Raw genomic sequence first — 19,943 nt, 5'->3', positions numbered from 1 at the left:
CTCCTCTACAGATGGGGAGCTGAGACCCAGGGGAGGAGGGAACGTGCTGAGGGTCCTATAGGGTCTTGGCAACAAACTGGTTCCTCTGCCTCTAATTGAGTCCTTTTTCGTTTCCATTCTTTGAAACGAGCCTCTCACCTGGGCTTGAAAGGAAGAGGACCAGACTGGCAGAGGGGGAGGCTCTGACCTAGAAGGGGAGGGGAACCGGGAGGTCAGAGTGAGGCTGGCTGTGAGTCAGTCTGTCCTTCTGTCCCCCTCCCACCATTCTCGTTCTGCCGCCCTCCCGCGTACTTCTGAAAGCACAAACCCAGAAGCCGGACGGAAAGTTCCTGCCATGGCTCTGTCACCACCTCCATGACCTCTGGGTCATCTCATTTGTGCCTCAGTTTCCCTCCAGTACTTAACCTCAGAGATTTGTTGAGAGGATTACACGAGTGAATAGAAGTACAGCCTGGTTAAGAGTCTGCTTTGTAATGCAGGGTACGCAGGTTCGATCCCTGGTCAGGAAACTAAGATTGCACCCCCAGGGCTGGGGGGTGGGTACTAAGCCTGCACACTGCAACTACTGAGCTCACGCACTCGGGAGCCTGTACTCCATGACGAGAGAAGCCCATGCACCACGACTAGAGAGGGAAAAAAAGAAAAATAAAGAAGCCCTTAAGGGGTGCCTGGCCCCTGGGAGGTACTCCCTGATGTTAACTGCTTATACGCCATGGTCTTGCCTTTATTTTCCCTTTGACTTCTGTGTGGGTGGATGTGCACTCACAGGCGCTCCCACAAGCAGGCTGTATCCTCCTTGACAGCAAAGACTGCGTCTCTCTCGTCCTGTCTCTCATCTTTGCTTCTCGCCACCAGGGCCCTCTTAGCCAGCGGGGCACGTACACAGTAGGCGCTGACTAAAGGTGTCTCTCAAAAACGTATTATTTGTTTTTGGTTGCACTGGGTCTGCGTTGCGGCCCTTGGGTGTTCTCTGGTTGCGGCAAACAGGGGCTACTCTCTGGGTGCCGTGCACGGGTTTCTGACTGGGGTGGTGTCTCGTCTCTTCTCCTGGTTGCAGAGCTCCACGGCTTCAGTAGTTGTGGTGCTCGGGCTCACTTGTCCGGTGGCGTGTGGGATCCTCCCAGACAGGGGGTCTCACCTGTGCCCCCTGCATTGGCAGACAGAGGCTTCACCACTGGGCCGCCAGGGAAGTCCTCAACGAATGTGTCTTGACGTGGCTCGTGGACTATATGCTGTTGAAGGAATTGCGGGAAGTTCATCTGGGAGGCAGTCTTGGAGCTGTGTGTTGAGGTCCAGGAAGGCAGGGTCACGGAAGGGGTCAGGGAGAGGGTGGTGGGACAGCATGAAGGAAGCAGGGAAGCTTGGGGAACATTTGGGTGACAGCTCCTCACCTGCTGTGACCAGAGTCCCAAGCCCACAAAGGGAGGTGTGAGAGGCTGAGAAAAGGGGGGGGGTTAGCAGAATTCAGAAAGGTGGGCCTCTAGGCGGGGGAACGTAGGCCATAGGGAGCTGTTGATGAGAGTTTTAAGGATGATCAGGCTGCTGGCGTTGTTTTAGGATTAACTTGAATGGAAGAGAAAGGAAGCGGTGGGCAGGGGCAGCTGACAATTCCAGACAAGGGGGTTTGGGGCTTAAATGATGCTGAGGGGACCAGGGACCAGGGGGCCAAGGTACCGGGAAAACAGGATCAACAGGGCTGCTGCTTATGGAAGATGAGAGAGACAGAAAAATGAAAAATGATGTGGTCTCGGGCCTGGGTGTCTGGGAGAACTGGGGTGCCGTCAACCACGTTAGGGGACTATACTTGGGTGATGTGGGGAAAGCTGAGATGCCAGCTAAGATTATTCATCCATCCAGCCTCCCATCTAAGCTGTCTATCCATCCACCATCCCATCCATCTTCCTCCTGCCCACCCGCCTCCATTTAAACATTCAACCACCAAGTCCACCCCTTCCTTCTTCCTCCACCCCTCCATCCATTCACCCGTCATCCACCACACAGGTACCACCACTCCCATTCTTTCCATCTTCTGCTGTCCATTTGTCCACACTCATCCATCCATAATCCTCCAACTTATTCATTCATACGACTTACATTTCTTGTGAGCCTGCAATGTGCCAGGCTCTGGTAAAATATTTTGCTAGCTTGATAATTAAGATAGTGATTAGAAAAGCGAATGAAAGGGACCAGAATTCTTTTACCTGAAAAAAGGAAATTTGAGAGGACACTATCTGTGGCTAAAGTTATAGGGGATGCCCTGAAAGAAGGTGGCCTGCCAATCAGCTATGTTCTATTCCCAGGATAGAATAGAGGACATTGACTGCACTTGCAGCTGGAGGGATTGTGGTTAGCTTGCAGGGAGGACTACCTTAGTGATCATTACAGGTTTCTGAAGTACCTCCCTGATCATGTGTTTGGGCTAAAGGGGGAAACGAAATCTATAGGGGTGACTTAGAGGGCATGAGCATAGACTGGGGCATTGATGGAGACATGGGAGGAGAAGGACTCAGGACTTGCCTTGAAGAACAGTAGGGGATCGGAAGAGAGGAGGACCAAGGCGAAGGGAACTTGAGGGGAGGCAGACAAACCTGTGGCTGGGATGAACCAGGACACAGTAGGGCCCCTTAGTTTTGAAAACAACCCCTCACTCAGCCTCCTTCCCTTCATAGGCCAACATCTCTCTCTGATCCCCCAGCTCTTACACAGCCCTGTCCTCTTCCCAAAGCCTCTGCCCCGCATTTAGTTCTTGATCCCTTCCCAGAGTCCCTGTTCCCTCTTCAAGCCTTTGTTCCCCCAAGACCCTCAATCTCCTCACAAATCCCCACTCTCAGAGCCCACACCTCTTCTCTGAGCCCCCATCTCTTTGTGGGAGCCCTCTCCTCTCATGGCAGAGAGCCCCCAGACTCCCGAGCAGAGCTCTCGCCCCCGCTGCAGAGCCTCCACTGCCTCCTGGATCCCCAGAGCCTTTCGCTGAGCCCCAGCCCCTCCTGGACACCCAGGTCCCTTGCAGAGTACGTACCACTTCACTTCGCTCCAGGCCACTTTCTGCATGCATTTCCCTTGTTCTCTAACTGCACCTCTGTCCCTGCACCTCTGAACCCTCCTCTTCTCTCTGAGTGCCTTGCAGTTCCCTCATGGAGCCCTTCCTGCCACCCCCATCTCAGGGACCAGACCACACTCTCCAGGTTCTGTCTGCCAGCAGGCACTGACTCCAGCTCTATAGCCGTCCCTGGAGCTCTGTATCAACCCAGTGAACCCACAAGATCCTCCCTGCAGCCTGTGCAGTACTCTGGGGGGCTTTGGGGATGGCAGGGTCCTTCAAGTGGGCCGGACTCAGGGCGGAGACCAGGAGGTTTGGCAGCTCGGCTCGATTCCATTCTTGGGCTGGGAGAAGCTGGAGACTCTTGACTGCTTCTGGGTTAGGAAAACGACCACAAATTAGAGAAAATGCTTTGGGAAATTGCTCTGCTGGGGGAGAGGGAGGTCACCTCAGAACGGAGGGAAAAAAGCCCAAAGCCAGCACTGACTCCCTGTGGCCTCAACCGTAGGCTCCAAACCATCTGCTTGGCATTTGAGGCCCCAGTGTGTCATCTGACCTGGTCACCGGCTGAGTGCAAATGCCCACCTGGCCCAGCTAAGCCGTTGCTCCCAGGTCTGTCCTCACCTGCAGGCCTTTGTGCACCTGGGCTGGTCTCTTCCCCCTACTCAGCCTGAGTGCCCACTCAACAATGAGCCATTGTTACCCATCTTGACTCTGACAGTCCCTCAAGGACAGAAGGGCTTCCCCGGGGCTCAGCAGTACAGAATCCCCCTGCAATGCAGGGGATGTGAGTTTGATCCCTGGGTCGGGAAGACCCCCTGAAGAAGGCAATGGCTACCCATCCCAGTATTCTCGCCTGGAGAATCCCATGGACAGAGGAATCTGGTGGGCTACTGTCCATGGGGTCCCAAAGAGTCAGACACCACTTAAGCAACTGAACATGCACACACAAGGACAGGACCGATGCCTTCTACGAATGGCAGACAGGCAAATGGATCTAGGCACCCATCCTCATCTGTTACATACTGGCTGAGTGGCTTTGGGCAAGACTCTTTGACTTTCTGAGCCTCAGTTTCCTCATCTTAAAATAAGAATACTTTTCTTCTTATTCTTCTTATTTGTGATACAAGATAATCACAGTACCTGCTTCGTAGGGTGTAGTGAGAATTAAATGAACTAATATTTTTAAAGAAAGCAGTGCCTGGTACCTACTGAGCTCTAGAGAAGGGTTTGTCAAATGAAACTGATGAAAGATTCAGGGACGCAGGTGTGGACAGCACAGGTGCTCAAGCAGGGTAGGGAACGGGCTTTCAGAATTGGGCTTTTGCAGAGCTAAAGTTCAGCCAGTTGCCCATCAGACTGGCCTCTTCCTGAAGAAGGAGGGTGCGGGATGTTCTCTAAGTGAAAGGGCTTTTTCTGGAGACCACTGGAGTGCTTTGTTCAGAGGACGATGGGCCCAGGCACTCTGCACAGAGGCGCCTCTGCAGAGGGCAGCAGGGAAAGGCAGCCGGGCTTCTCAGAGGCACCTCTGAGCCCCGAGGGCCTCCCCTGCCCGTTTCTCTGGTCCAGGGGAGTCTCCTGGCATGACTGTTCTCTCCCTGCCCGTGGCAGGTGATTGCTATGTTCCTATGACCAAGACATCTGTCAGGGCATCTCAGAGAATTCCCTCCCACAGTCTGGCTGAGCAGGGAGTGAAGGGTGCGTCCTGGAACCCGCTGCTCTCTGTAGCACCGGGAAAGTACAGTGACCCAGGCATGGTCCTGGCCCTTGAGGAAATTTGGGAGAAACAGCCCATTCCTGGGGTCCCTCTTCCCCTGGGATTTCCGTTTCCTCGTGTGTCCTCTTCCATTTTACAGAGTGGTCCCTCCACCTGCCCCTCTTTTTCTCCTCCTCCCAAGGCTTCTCCCCAAGCAGAGGATGGGAGGGGCTCCCAGGGAGGAGAGGGAGTTTGTACAAACTGGGGGCATGACTGGAACTTCTGATTGGCTGGTCAGGGCTATTCTTTTCCCTGGTTGCCATAGCAGCCATTTCCTGAGGTTGTCAGTGATGAAACTCGTAACATTGTTTTCAAATAATCCGTGTAATTGAAATAACAATTGAGCTGTTAACTCGTCTCTCACACCCAGACTGGGACAGATTCTCCTTGCCTGATACCCTTCTGCCCACCCTAGGAAGCTCTGGTCCCTGTCCACCTCTCCAAGAGTCCAGCTCCTTCCTTGGTTTGGAGGAAAGAGGAGGAGGTAGATTTACTATAAAACCCAGGAAACCCAGGCCCCTAGAGTTGAATTAGAACTCAGAAACCAGAATTCACACCGCCCCCCCCCACCCCTGATCTTTTGCAGCCAGAGGTGCAGAGGAGGAAACCAGAGGTTAATCAGGGTCCCAGAGGAAGGAAACAGCTGAACTAAGATATGCAGTTTGGTTCATTGTTGGAAGTTGAACTTGATGTGTTACACTGAGGGACTTAAGCTTATACAAACTTTAAGGACTTGTCTGAATCTTTACCCACCTCTACCCCCATTTTTCAAGTGAATAAATGAGGACCCGGGAAGTTAAGTTTAATACGAGTGTTTTTTTTAAATAACTTTTCAGAAAATACTTGTTGAATAGGTGGATCTCAAAGAGAATAGACCACTTCTCTCTCTCTCTTCACTACCCCCTGCCCAAGCCAGGAACTAAGATCTAGCATCCTCATTCAGAGGACTTTTTAGAAAAGGGGGTTGAGAGCGATTCGGGGACTTGTGGCTTTAGAAAAAGAGAAGGACAGATTCCTGGAGGAGATAATGGGAGACATTCCTGAAATACTGAATCCCCATGCCCCCCCCACCACCATCCACCCCTGGTCAGAGGTGTGTATTCAGAAGCATAAATGTGAGGAATGAAGATCCTTGTTCAATCCTCAGTTTGGGATGGATTGGAAAATGGAAGAAGCAAAGCCTCTTCTATTAGTAAATGTCTCTGTGCACACGTAGGGAATGCAGGTCTGCACAGACAGCTCCCTGTAGTGGCAGCTCCACCAAGGATAAAAGCCTTAAGAAAAAGAAAAAAAGCATATCTGGTCGCTGTCCAAGGTACTTGCTGGGGCTGCAGACTGTGTGGGTGGCTGGGGCGGCAGGCACTTGCTGGGACTGGGGGTGGGGACAGTTCTCTGAATGTGAGACTGGGTAACAGCAAGAGGTTGGCTTCCTTCCCTGGATTCTGGAGTGCTGGAACCGCTAAGGGTCTTGGCAACCATCTACTCCCTCCATTCATTCATTCTTTCTTATTCAACATTTATTGAGCACCTACTCTGTGCCAGGCACTATGCAGGCCATGAGGATGTGAGACCTAGGGATACCCAGTTTTCTCCACCTTCAAGGACTCTTTCAGTCTTTTGGGGAATACACACACATACACACACCCTTCGTGGGGGAAATGACTTGGGCCCAATCTTGAAGGATGAATTGGAGTTCTTCAGGTGGATAATGGAATAAATAGCATTTCAGAGGGGCAGCATAAGCAAAGAAAAAGGAGTATTCACAGTTTAGAGAACAACAAGAAGTTCTGTGTGGCTCAAGTATTGGTTGCCTTTGAAGAAAACGAGTTCTGAAAAAGGTCGACTTATCCGAATTGCCACCCGGAGCTGGGGCTAAGACACAATACCTTGGTTTTTCAGAGAACCAGAATTTCAGAGCTAGCTGGGTCTTTGAAAGACTCTAGTCCAATCTGCCCATTTTTCGGATGGGAAAATAGAGGGTCAGGGATGCTCAGTACTATGCTTGGGGTCACATAATAAGGATGCAGCGGAGCTAGGATTTGAAATCTTGTCTGTTTGTTATCAAAGCCTGAACTGTTTTCATGAAACCAAAGCTGGGAGCGGAATGCACTCTCAGGGGCAAGTTCTGGTTGCCCCAGTAGGACCAGTGTGTGGAGTGGGATAGACAGCCAGGGCCAGCTCCTGTCGCATCATTGGCACTGAATACTTGCACAGGAGGAACACAACTCCAGCAGGAAAGCTCGGAAGCAAGAGGTTCCTCTTGGCTGGAGTGAGCTTGGTCCTACTTGCTGTCCTGCCCCGACTCTGGGTGACCTTGAGCAAGACGTTACCTCTCTTCAGGTCTCAGTTTCCACGATCATTTGTATCATAGCATGCTCCTCCTTGCCTTCTCTCTGGGGCAGTTGTTCTCAATGGCGAGGGGGAATGGGACACAATTTGGACCCCCCAGGGGACGAGTTGCAGTGTCTGGAAACAGCCTGCTTGACGGGCAGTGCTCTTGGCATCTAGCGGGTAGAGGCCAGGGATGCCGCTCAGCACTCTATACATGGAGGACAGCCCCCACCACAGAGAACGATCCAGTCCAAAATGTCAACAGAGCCAGGAAGGAGAGGCCCTGCAGCCTGAGCCTTGTTGGTGAAGACCAAGTGAGGCCACCAGGGCAGGCACCGAGTGCTGTGCAGAGATGCACCCCAAGCTGTAACGCAGAGAATCCGAAGTGGCCTTGATGTCGGGCAGCCCTGGCTGTGTTGAGAAGTACTTAACCTCTCTGAGCCTCCATCGCTTCATCAGTGAAACAGAGGCAGTAATAATAGCACCTATCTCCGGAAACTGTTGAGAGGGTGTGATGAGAACATGTATGCAGATGGCAGAGGAAGACGGCAACACGGGAAGTTGGGGGGGCCCACTTCCAGGGGGCCACCCCAAAACCCTCTGCTGCAGACGAAAACCCTGAGCCTTTCAGCTCCAACTCCAGAGCCAGCTCTGCCATGCAGAGCAATGGGATCTTAGGCATCTTAACCACTCTGTGCCTCAATTTCTCACCTGTAAAATGGGGATGACAATAGTACCTACCATAAAGGCTTGGGGGGAAGGTTAAAAATGAATTAACAGAGGTAAAGCCCTTAGAATGGCACAGAGTAAGTGCTATGCAAATATTAGCTACAAATGTTGTTATGGTGGTGATTGCTGTTTCTATTATTATTATATGGATTCTCTCTGGAGCAAGGCACCCACACAAGTTGCAGAAGGTGCCTCAGACCCTGGCCTATCCAGATGCCATCTCTCTATACCTTTCTGCCTGTCCCTCCCCCCAACCCAAGACCCTGCCCCCCATGGACCCAGCCTGGGGGCCCTGCAAGCCTTCCACAGCCGCTGCTGCTCTCTCTCAATCACTCCCACCCTGCTTGTCTATAGCTTCATGAATCCCATCTCCACCCTCACCCTCCTCCTCTCCTGTTGAATCTGCCAGAGCCAGAGATAGCTATTAGAAGCTGAATCTATGGGGAGGGAGATACAAGGTACCTGCACCTCACTCTATAACTCAGGCCCCATCACAGCAGCCCCTAGGCCCGAACACTCACATCCTGGGTCCTGGCCCACCAGGACTAGCCCTTGGCTAAGCCTTCAGAGAATGGGTACATTCTTGAGCACAGGGCTTCTCAGCCTCAGCACGACTGCCATTCAGGGCTGCATCGTTCTCGGTAGAGGAGGGCCTCTCACTGCACTGGAGGATGTTTAGCAGTCTCTGCCTTCGTAGAGACCATCCTCCAGCTGCAACAACCAAAAATGAGCCCAGACATTGCCCACTGTCCCCTGGTGGGAGAATCACTGTTAGAACCTTTTTATAAAACGTGAGTTTCTGTCTTAAACTGATAGTATCTTGGCAGAGATGCTTCTAAGACCCAATGAACATCCTTAAATTGGGCCCCTGATACCACCCTCAACTTTGTCTCATTTTCCAACCAAAATTCCGATCCTTTGACCCAGAGTCAAAACCAACTGGCCACAAGCATCAGCTTCAACTCCCAGACTCTCGGCCCTAACCCCGAATCTTTTCTTTTTTACTTTAAAAAATCTCATATATTTGGTAATTAAATGTCCACTTCTAAATGATGAGTAAATCTAAGAAGTTGTAACAAGGAAAATTAGAAAAAATTTGTAATAGAATAAAAATAAAAAGAAAATTTACCAGAATTTGCCCAAACCCTGAATCTTAACCTTAAATCTAAAACTTCAACCTGTTTCCCAAACACCACTCCTTAATTCAAATCCTATTTTTAAACACTTGACCTGTTCCAAAACTTCAGATTTCTTAGCCCCTGCCAGGTTCCTCTGTCCATGGATTTCCCAGGCAAGAATACTGGAGTGGGTTGCTATTTCCTTCTCCAGGGATTTTCTTGACCCAGAGATTGAACCCAGGTCTCCTTCATTGCAGGCGGATTCTTTACCATCTGAGTCAGGAGGGAAGCCCCTCTATATCCATCCACAGGTATATATATATATAGGCTTCCTAGGTGGAGCTACTGGTAAAGAGCCCACCTGCCAATTCAGCAGACATGGGAGATGCTGGTTCCATCCCTGAGATGGGAAGCTCCACTAGAGGAAGGCATGGCAACCCACTCCAGTATTCTTGCCTGAAGAATCCCATGGAGAGAGGAGCCTGGTGGGCTATAGTGCATAGGGTCCCAAAGAGTCAGACACGACTGAAGTGACTCAGCACGAACGCATGCACACGTGCGAGCGTGTGCGCGCGCACACACACACACACACACACACACACACACACACAAAACTGAATCACTTTGCTGTATACCAGAAACTAACACAACGTCGTAATCTACTTTGATTTCAAAAGAAGGAGAAATCAGTCAGTCAATCCAGAGTTTAGCTCCAATAGGAAATCTACATTTCCAGATCCTTCGAGCACCAGCTCCTAATACTGATCTCAGTCCCTTCTGGCCTCTGGAGATTCTTAGGTCAAGCTCTAGCCTCCTCCCCTCCAAGGTAACCTCAGGTCTCCAGGGAGAGGCAGGAAGGGCTGCAGGAGATAGAGGCTCCAGGAGGCAACTGTCTCATCACCCCTCCCTTGCACCACTCCTGGCAACCCATCTGGAAATTCTATTATTTATTCATCTGTTTATTCAAACATTTAATGAGTATCCACTCTCCAGGCTTTGTATTGGACACTGGAAAAACAGTGGAGAATTGAATCCATTGCTGCCTACTGTCTACTGGGGGAGAGAAAGAAATAGACAAACAAGCAGACAGCTAGTTCAAAACAGTGATTCCAGAGTCATTCGAGAAATGGCCACCGAGCACCTATTATATGGCAAGTGCCTTTCTAAGTGCTGGCGATACAGCCTTGAGCACAAAAGACAAAGCTCCTAGCAAGCTTCCATTAAAGGGCAAGGAGGCAGGTGATAAATCAGGGCTGTTTCAACAGTGCTGAGTTCTTTGGGGGCTGGGGCAGGGAGCAAGCAGGCCGAGAGGATGGGGGGTCCTGAGAATGGAGGGGCTGTTCTCTCTCAGGTTGTCCGGGAAAGTCTCACATTTAAACAGACATCTGAAGGAAGGGAGAAAGTAAACCTTGCAGGTAACAGGGGCAGAGGTGTTCCAGCAAGAGGACCAGCAAATGCAAAGGCCCTGAGGTGGGAATCTGCCCATTGGATTCAGAGAACTGTGTGACTGGAATGTGGGGGAGGGGTGGTGACGGGAGGAGGTGTTCAGAAATAACCAGCGGCTGTATCCTGTTGGGTCTTATGAACTATTTTACCCAGAGAAACGCGAGAAAGGAATTTGGAGAGAAGGAGTGTTATGATCTGATTTATGTTTTAACACCAAAACCAAGAGCAGTCTGTAGGGGGTTACTGGCAGAAACAGGGAGACCAGCGAGGAGGCTGTCACAATAACCCAGGTGAGAGATGCTGGTGACTTGGACCAGGCTGTAAACAGTGAAGGTGGTGAGAATAGTCAGATTCTGGATCTATTTTAAGGTAGAGCTGGCGGGATTTGCTGATGGATTGGCTGTAGGGTGTGAGATAGAGTGATGTCAAGAAGGACTCGAAGGCTTTTGGCAGAAGCAGCTGGGATCATGGAGTTGTCAGTTACTGAAATGGAAACGCTAGAAGAGGAGCAGCTTTACATTTATTTTCTTTTATTATTATTTGTGTGTGGAGGCGGGCGATGGGTAGATAGAAGTCAGGAGTTCTGCGTTGAACATGATGAGTTTGAAATGCATTTTAGACTTTCAAGTGGAGATGTTGAACAGGTAAGTGGATTTAGGAGTTGGGGTTGTGGGAGAAATCTGAGTTGGACACACACACGTGGGCATCATCAGCAAATCCATGGGGCTTCAAATTGTGGGATTGCATGTGGTGATGTAGTGAGTAGGTGTAGACAGAAAAGATAAGCGGCCCAAGGACTGAGCCCTGGGGCCCGTCAGCATATGGGGGGCGGGGGATGGGGAACAAGGTGGAAACAGCAAAAGGGACAGTGAAAGGCACAAAGTGGCAAGGTACGGGATGCTGGGAGGGTCGCGTGATGCTGTCTCTGCTCCCGGTCCCTCTCTTTTGCAGTTGCTCTCACACCTTTTAATGAAGTCATGAGTTAACACAGAGAAGTTGCTAACAGAGAAGGGAGTTGATCCTGGACGAAGGGAGACACCAAATTTATGGCAGTGGAGGAAGGCTTCATATATCAGAGGTGACATTGGAGCCTGGCTTTGAGCAATTAGTAAAGATCCCCCATCAGACAAGATTGGGGAAAAGCACATGTGAAGGCTCAGAGTCCTACGACCACCAGGGCGTGCAAACTGAGCCCCTGGTTCCTGACCCTCCAAACCCGCGACTCACTCCCCCTCGGGGAGTCGCCACTGGGGCCACCTTGGAGTCCTCCCGACAGGTCCCTCACCCTCACTCCTGCTGTGTCCGGAGGGCTCAGCCTCCTGTAGATCTCTAAACATAGTCCTCTCCTCTCCTCTTCCCTGCCCCGACCCCAGACCAGTTCCCCATTGTCATTCACCTGGACAGCAGTTACTTCTCCCTTGTTCCCCCCTCTCCGCCCACCGTTTCTTTCTCAGCCACCCCTTGAGGGGCCCTGCAGAAGGAGGGTGGGTGAACCACCGACTTTACACATGCAGCAGCCTGAGTGAGTTTAACAACAGGATAAGGTTCATGGCGACCCTCTGTTTCAGAAGCTTTCAACAACTTCCCCTTACTCTCAGGACAGAATTGACAGTTTAACGAGACCCACGAGGCCCCACGTGGTGTGGCCCCCTGTCTGCTTCTCCGGGCTCCTTTCAGCCCTGCTTCCCCATCACTACTGACGCGCCAGCCTCTCGCTGCCTTTCATGTTTCTCGACTCCGCACTCCATCCAGCCTCAGGGCCTTTACCCGTGCTGTTCCCTCCACTTCTCTGCTCTCTCCCTCCCCACCTCCACTGTTTCAGTTAACACCCACTCAGCCCTCCTGTTTGAGAAAATCAGACATCCTCAGGGAACCCTTCCCCAGCCCCAGACTGGACCAGCTCCCCTGTTTGATGCCCTGCTTGCTCCCTTGTAACTTTATTTGGTCATCATCATCATTTGTTTTTGTGGGTTTGTTTTTGGCCTCGATCAGTGATCAAACTCCCACCCCCGAACGGTAAGCGCAGAGTCTCAACCGCTGGACCACTAGGGAAGTCCCATCGCCATTTGTTGTAATGCTATCCAGAGTTGATAACGATAATGATAGCTAACAATTATTGAGAACTTCATGCTCAATAGTAAATGATGCTGTATTACATGTTTTCACATGTTTTTAGTCATCTAATTGTTCAAACAACCCTCTGAGGTAGCTACTATTCATGTTCCCATTATACAGAAGAAGAAACTGAGGCCCAGGAAGAGGTTATTTGTGCTGTAAGATCACACAGATATCTTTAAAAAAGAGTGGGTATAGGTGTACGTATAACTGATTCATTTTGCTGCGTAGCGGAAACTAACACAGCATTGTAAATCAACTATACTCCAATTAAAAATTTTTTTTAAAGATGAAACAGATAGTAAAGTGCCAAACTGGGATATGGACCCAGGCAGCCTGGCTCCAGAGCCTGCCAACATCTGTCTTTTCTGCTTGATGTTAAACCCAGGAGATGAGGGACTGTGTTTGTCTTGTTCACAGCTTCGTCCCCTGCACCTTTCAGAGGGCTCAGTAAATGTTGAATGAATGAATGAATAAATGAATAGGAGTTTGAGCGGTACAAGGTTCGTGGTGTGGGAATGCAAGCAAGGAGGCTGGCGTGATGGACAGGACGAGACGTGAAAGGCCCTGTGTGGCAGCCGCAGGAGTCCGGACTTGGCCCTGGTCCCTGGGAACCTTGGGGCTTCCTCCAGCAGAGGAGGGTGGAGCTCAGATGAATATGTTAGCGAAATCCTGCTGCTGGCTGTCGAGGAGGACAGCCAGAGGTAGGGTCCTTTCCTGCCCAGCAGCCAGGCGAAACTGGCACCTGCCCCCTCCCGCTTGGCCCTATTAGCATTCCACATGCGGCTTGGGCTCCACAATTAACACAAAGGTACAGTCATTCATTCTGACTGGCGGACTCGGGGGATCAGCCGATCGGGGGCTGGCTGCGCGGGGCTTCTGCTGGGAAGGCATGTCACAGCACAGCGGCCACCGAAATGAAAAGCTATTAATAATGATCCTGGAACTTCACTCCCATCAGCTGTTTGTTTAAAGGTGTTCCGTACTTGGAACCTCCTGATTTATGTGGGCAATAACGCGCCCGGGTCGGTCCGTACTTTTTAAAGCAGCGCTAATGGGGTGAGACGGAGACCCTGGGGGTTGCTGGGGGATAAGACTTGAAGGCCAGGCCTGGTCAGCCTCAAACCTCAACTTGCTGCCCAGCACCATCTTAAAAGGCCCTGGAGATGGCAAAAAAGAAGAGCTGAAAGAGTCAGGAGAGCTGGGTTCAAATCACAGCCCCTACACCTGATCAGCTTAAGCGTGTTTGTTTCCCATCCCACTCCCTCCAGCCTCAGTTTTCTCGTCTGCACTTTGAGTAAAAGAAAGTGAAAGTCACTCAGTCGCTTCTGACTCTTTGCAACCCCATGGACTATACAGTTCCTGGAATTCTCCAGGCCAGAATACTGGAGTGGGTAGCCTTTCCCTTCTCCAGGGGATCTTCCCAACCCAGGGATCGAACCCAGGTGTCCCACATTGCAGGTGGATTCTCTGCCAGCTGAGCCACCAGGGAAGCACTTGAGTAAAAGAACTGCAACCGAATTTGTTAGGAGCATTCAGCAGAAGCACATGAAGCTCAATAACGTCTTCATTTTCTCCCCCCTTCTCTTTGGAAAACTGTCTGCACCACCTGTCCAGTTCTCTCCAGGAAGGAGAAGCAGTCAATCCACTTCTGTGGTTGCAATTTGACATTTAAATTTCTGAAGGCCTCACAACAACACAGGGAGAGGGTATCGTGCCCATTTTAAAGGTGGGAAAACTGAGGCTGAAGGGAGAAAGAGATACGTCTAAGGTGACCCAGCTCAAAGTCCATATGATGTGAGTTCCAAATGGGCAGAGATTGGATGTCCACTACTGAGTACCCAGCTCTATGCACAATGCCTGTCACAGAAGTACAATGTATGATTGTTGAATTGAAAACAAAAGCTGTCAGAAGCATGAATCTTTGACTTGGAGGCCTATTGCCCTTTCCACGTTGAATCCCAGGAGTAGTCATAAGAGCTAGGTGCTGTCCCCACCTCCTGGATAAGTTAGATAATGGGGACATTGGATCAGATGACTCTACCACCTCCTGGATAAGTTAGATGATGGGGACATTGGATCAGATGACTCTACCACCTCCTGGATAAGTTAGATAATGGGGACATTGGATCAAATGACTCTGCGAGTGGTTGCTCAGCCTACTGACACTTTGGGTTGGATAATTCTCTGTTGTCGGGGGCTGCCCTCTGCACTATAGGATGTTTCACAGTGTCCCTGGCCTCCACCTGCTAGATCCCAGTAGCACCCCTCCAACTTGGACCTGCAAAAGTGTCTCCAGACATTGCAAATGTCCCCGGGGGTCAAAATCATCCCTGGTTGACAACCACTATTCTAGGAGCGTCCTTGAAACATCACACAAGCTGTTATGTTGTAGAGGTCTCGGGGGTTGGGGAGAAGACAACACTTGAACTCATGACCCCACCATGACCCAAGGAGAAATATCAGGTTGATATTTTCACAGAGTCACCTTTTCCCACTTGTCCTGTTAGAGGACAATTCTTCTCCTTGCCAGAGCCAATTGCCTGGCAGTTTCTGCTGATGATGCTAACCTGGTCCACACACAGGAAGTCACTTCCTTTTGTGTAAGGTGAAGTTCCCAGAACGCGTTGCAGTGAAATCTGGGGGCTGCTGGGTCCCTCTCAGGTTCAGAGGTGAAGGTGAGATCTCAGGCTGTTGGGGATGAAGGCTAGAAATGATGTGACCTGGTCTCCAGGGAGGCTCTGGAGGATTTGAAGAGACAAGAGAGAGTCATAGGCAGATCAGGGGGCAGGTACCACTTCAGCAAAGATGAGGCAGGAATGAGCTTGTATAAAATGGCCTGTATCCATTCTGGAAGGTTAAACATGAGGGCATCATTCTCCCACAGACCCTGCCTCTCACTGTCCTACCTGGGGAAGCCACCCCTTTTCCCAGGGGACACAGCTCCTCCTGGCTCCAAGTCCTTCCCTCCAAGCCTCTCTCCCACTGGGACTCATTACCCCGAGGAGGCCTGGAGGGGCAGGGAAGGTGGATACTTTGATGTTGGGCCCCAAGGGTTTCAATTGTAGCTGCAGTGAAACTTACAGCTGGGTGGCCTTGGCTGCAGCTGCATCACATGATCAAGGGTGACTGACATTCAAAATAGTTAACAACTGGAACTGCACAGGCCCTGACCAGTCAGAACAGATGACACCTGGAAAGGAAAAAAGGGCCAGTAGGACTGGCTGAACACCATCAGGCCTGCCTCTGCGCCTCTCCATCTCCATAGGATAGCGACATCCACCCCTGTGGGGCTGTGGGATGAAATAGAGGGAGAGGGCCCAGTACCGCAACTTGCAATCAATAAATGCCCCTTTACTTCCCCAGAAGATGCAGAAGGTGCTGAGGTTTGCATGCCCTGCAGTGGACCCCGATCCCAGCAAAGACTTCTCTTTCCAGGTGTTGAGGAAACTGTCTAACGAGCCCTCCCGTTCCCACCCCATCCAGGGCTCAGGAGCACAGGGTCTGGAGAGGTGTTCAGGGTCCAGATACAGCTACCATCAGCGAGCTAAGACTGTGGGCCCTGCATCCTTGCCCCCAGGAGTCTTCATCCTGGGGCCCAAAGGCCCTGCAGCCCCTCCATCACCCATCCCTGGAGGACCTGGAGCTGTCACTCCATCCTGGCCCAGCCAGCCCCCCTCTCAGTGTGTTTAGGCAGCTTGTCATTACGAAATCCATTTTCTTATCTCTTACCATATCTATTTTTCTAATTCTTACTTAACGAGCTCCCCTGAAAATAAGAAAATCATTGGAACAATTTCCTTAAGTGTGAAAGATTAGTCTGAAATCGGCATTAAGGGGACTAATTACCTTCATTCTCCCACCTTTCCGACAGCCGTTTGTTAGCAGCAAGGACTCATTCATCTGCTGCTCAGGGAAGGCCGTCAACATTTGGCTGCGATGGGATTCTCTGCTCCTGCTTTCACTCACAGGGCGTGTGTGTGTGTGTGTGTGTGTGTGTGTGTGTGTGTGTGTGTGTAAGATAGAGGGACAAATGAATGCCCCATGGGTAGGAATGAGGGTGAGGGTGGTGCCATATTCAGAATCAGGGGTGGATGGGTTCCTGGGGGAGGTGGAGGCTGGATCCTGCCACACAGGTTCTTGACTAGCGCCTCCCCAGGGACCATAATTCCCAGCCACTGACTCATTGAATGGCTTTGAGAAGTCACTTTGTGTCTTTGGGCATCTGTCTTCTCATTGGTAAAATAAGGGTAGGGAATTCCCTGGTGCTCCAGTGGTTAGAACTCCGAGCTTTCACTGTCAAGGGCTTGGGTTTGATCCCTAGTTGGGGAACTAAGATCCCACAAGCAGAAAAAAAAAAAAAAACACAAGTAAAATCAGAGTAATCTCCTGTAGCTACAGAAACATCTCTGTCAAGCTTTCCTGGAGACCAGGCTCACACAGGCAACTCTGCCCACTCTTAATCCTCACCATACCACCCAAGGACAGCTATCATCATTAGTGCAGTGTACAGAGACGAAAACAGAGGATCAGAGAGGTTAGGGAACCTATCCTAGGTCACACAGCGAATTCAGAGCCAGAGGTGGAACTGGGGTCTAATTCTGGAGTCATTCCCTATCCTCTCTATCTGGAGGTCAGACCTTCAGAATCACACTCCCAGCGAACATGGAGTCTGAAGACCTAGGCCCCAGCCCTATCTGGAGCTCATGCCAGTGGGATGACCAGAGGCACTCCAGGCATCTCTCTGAGCCTCGGTTTTCTCCTCTGTGAAATGGGAGTGGTTATCATGTTTCCCACCATTGAACGGTGTGGGGAGACCCACACATTGGAACCTGCCCTGTGAACTGAAACATGAGGTAGCCGAGAGGAGGATGGCAGGGGAGCAGCTCATCTGAGGGCAGAGGACTCAGGGAGAGGGAAAGATTATACAAGGACATCCTTGGAGTCGGCGGAAGCTGGGGACACAAACCCAGGGGTCTGGCCCCCAGGTGCCCTGCCCCTGGTCAGCTGCCCCCACTCCTGTGCCCAGCATCGAGGGGCTGCCTTCTGGAACAAGGCTCTGAGCAGCAGGAAACAGACAGACAAACGGGGACGCCCAGAGCAGCGCGCCAGGGATTATGGGCTCCAGCGTCCAGGCTGGTACCTGGTGTGGGGGAGGGGCCCTCACCCACCGCCTCTCCCAGGGAAAACTCATTGGGGGAGGCGGATAGGCAGAGAAGATGACGGGAACATCTTCCATTTTCCATTTAACCACCTGATATTGAATTATAAATAATTCATACACCTGCCAAACATTTGATTAAAAGAACCCAATTCGCACTGCATTTGTCAAGGGGTAAGAATTGCATTTGGTGTTTTTATTTTAATCTGTCCTTTAACTCTTTTACGAATATTTATTTATACTAGGCTGTCAGGTTTTATTCTATTTGCCCTGATTTTATTCTGGCTGTAGCTGGCGTTTTCTCCTTTCCCTTTTTATTTTGTCACTTCTGCCTAGTAGTCATGCATTTGAGAGCTCAGAGGTAATAAATAAGGAAGCGGGATTCCCTCTCTGCTCTCGGCATGCACTCCTACCCCACCTCTGTCTACACCCACTGTTTATGGACCCCCCCCCCTTACCCTGATCCTCTCCCCACCCATCCAGGCTAAGCTACTCTGGATGTAACTCACCACGTCCAGGGTGTCTGGATGTGTCCCACACATACGCACACATCTCTGTTTCCTGACCTCTGCCCATGCTCTTTCCTACCATCTTTCTTTTTTTAAAAAAAAAATTCATTTATTTGGCTATGCCAGCTTAGTTACAGCATGCAGGATCTTTAGTTGAGGCATGCCAACTCTTAACTTGTGGCACATGGAATCAAATTCCCCAACCAGGGATCAAACCCTGGCCCCCTGCATTGGGAGCGTGGAGTCTTAGCCATTGGACCATCAGGGAAGTCTTGCCGTCCTTCTTTGCTGCCAAGCATAGAGGAGGTCCTCTAATAATTATTTTTTGAATAAACGAAGCCACATCATTAAAATAATCAGTATTATTGTCTTTGGGGACAAAATGGAAAGTGTTGGTATTCACCAAGTCTGGTGATGAGAATTCACTGTCACCATGGACCTCGCACTCAACCAGCTTGAAACCTCTGCCCTGTCACGTACCAGCTGGTGAATGTGGGTGAAATACTTCAGTTCCTTAGGTCTGCACTCGCCCATCTGTAAAAGGCATATATTAAAATAGCACCCACGTCAGAGATTGATACAAGAATTAGTGCATACGCCCAGCACATAGTAAGCATTCAAAAGCTGGCAGCTGCTATTTTTATTATAAACTGCAATCTCTCTCTCTCTCTCAATGCTGCCCGTGTTCCCACCTGCCCTCCCTGCTTCTCCCTTGAGTCTGAAGTCTTGGTGTTTGTGATATTATCCGCAATGCCGGGTGGAGGTCGACAGATGTGTCTGACAAACAAGGGAGAGAAAAGCAGGCCATTGCTTTTGGCGGGCTACCTGATTTCCCAATAATGTGCTGTGTTTGTCGGAGGGCTTACACCGGTCGGTTTGTGAGTTGACATAAAAACTTGTTTCTGCCAAGTGATTCAGGTGAGCTGGGAATTTACTTGAGACCTTCTCAATGCTCTCTGAATACAAAGGGGCTGGGAGGCTGTATGCCTCAAAAAGCCCATGATTGTGACATTAAGAGCATCAGGGTGGGGATATGCGCTTTTTTTTTAAGTTTATGAGACATGTTCTCCTATACATCATGTGTATATCTCAAGCTCCTATAAAATTCTAGCATCTGTCAAAATCCAGCCAGCCGTCCCTCTCTCCCCTGGCTTATGCCAGCCCACCAGTTATCAGGATCAAAAAGGACCTTGGGCCCTACCTCTCACCTGAACTGTTCACCAGAGCCTTGCCACAGGTCTCCTCGCCTCTGGGCTTGTGCCTTCCAAAGCCACACTCCACACTGTGCATTCTTACTGAGACTTATCCAACCCCATCCCTCTCTTGATTAATCTTTCGATGGCTCCCACTTCCCTCAAAGTAGAGTTCAGGATGGCCCTTGCTTGTGACTGGGGTCTGCCACCCCAGTTAGATGGTGGAGACTTTTTCCTTTGTCATCAATAATTTAATCCTGGGGACTTCCCTGGTGGTGCATTGCTTGAGACTCCACACATTCACTGCAGGGGGTGCGGGTTCCATCTCTGGTTGGGGAACTAAGACCCCACACGCTGTGTGGTGCAGTCAAAAAAATAAATACATAAAACAATTTTAAAAATAATAATGGAACCTAATGAGAAACCAAGTCACAGCTTCCCTGGGGACCTACTTTATGTCAGGTACTGTGCCTGACACAGGGTTCAGAGGTAAATCAGGCTTCTTCGAAGAGTCAGGGAAGCTGTGAGAAGAGGGAAAGAACAGG

This window comes from Muntiacus reevesi, chromosome 2 (assembly GCF_963930625.1).
Source record: "Muntiacus reevesi chromosome 2, mMunRee1.1, whole genome shotgun sequence".
NCBI lineage: Eukaryota > Metazoa > Chordata > Mammalia > Artiodactyla > Cervidae > Muntiacus > Muntiacus reevesi.
The sequence above is the reverse complement of the archived record's forward strand: the minus strand, read 5'-3'. Positions refer to the sequence as shown.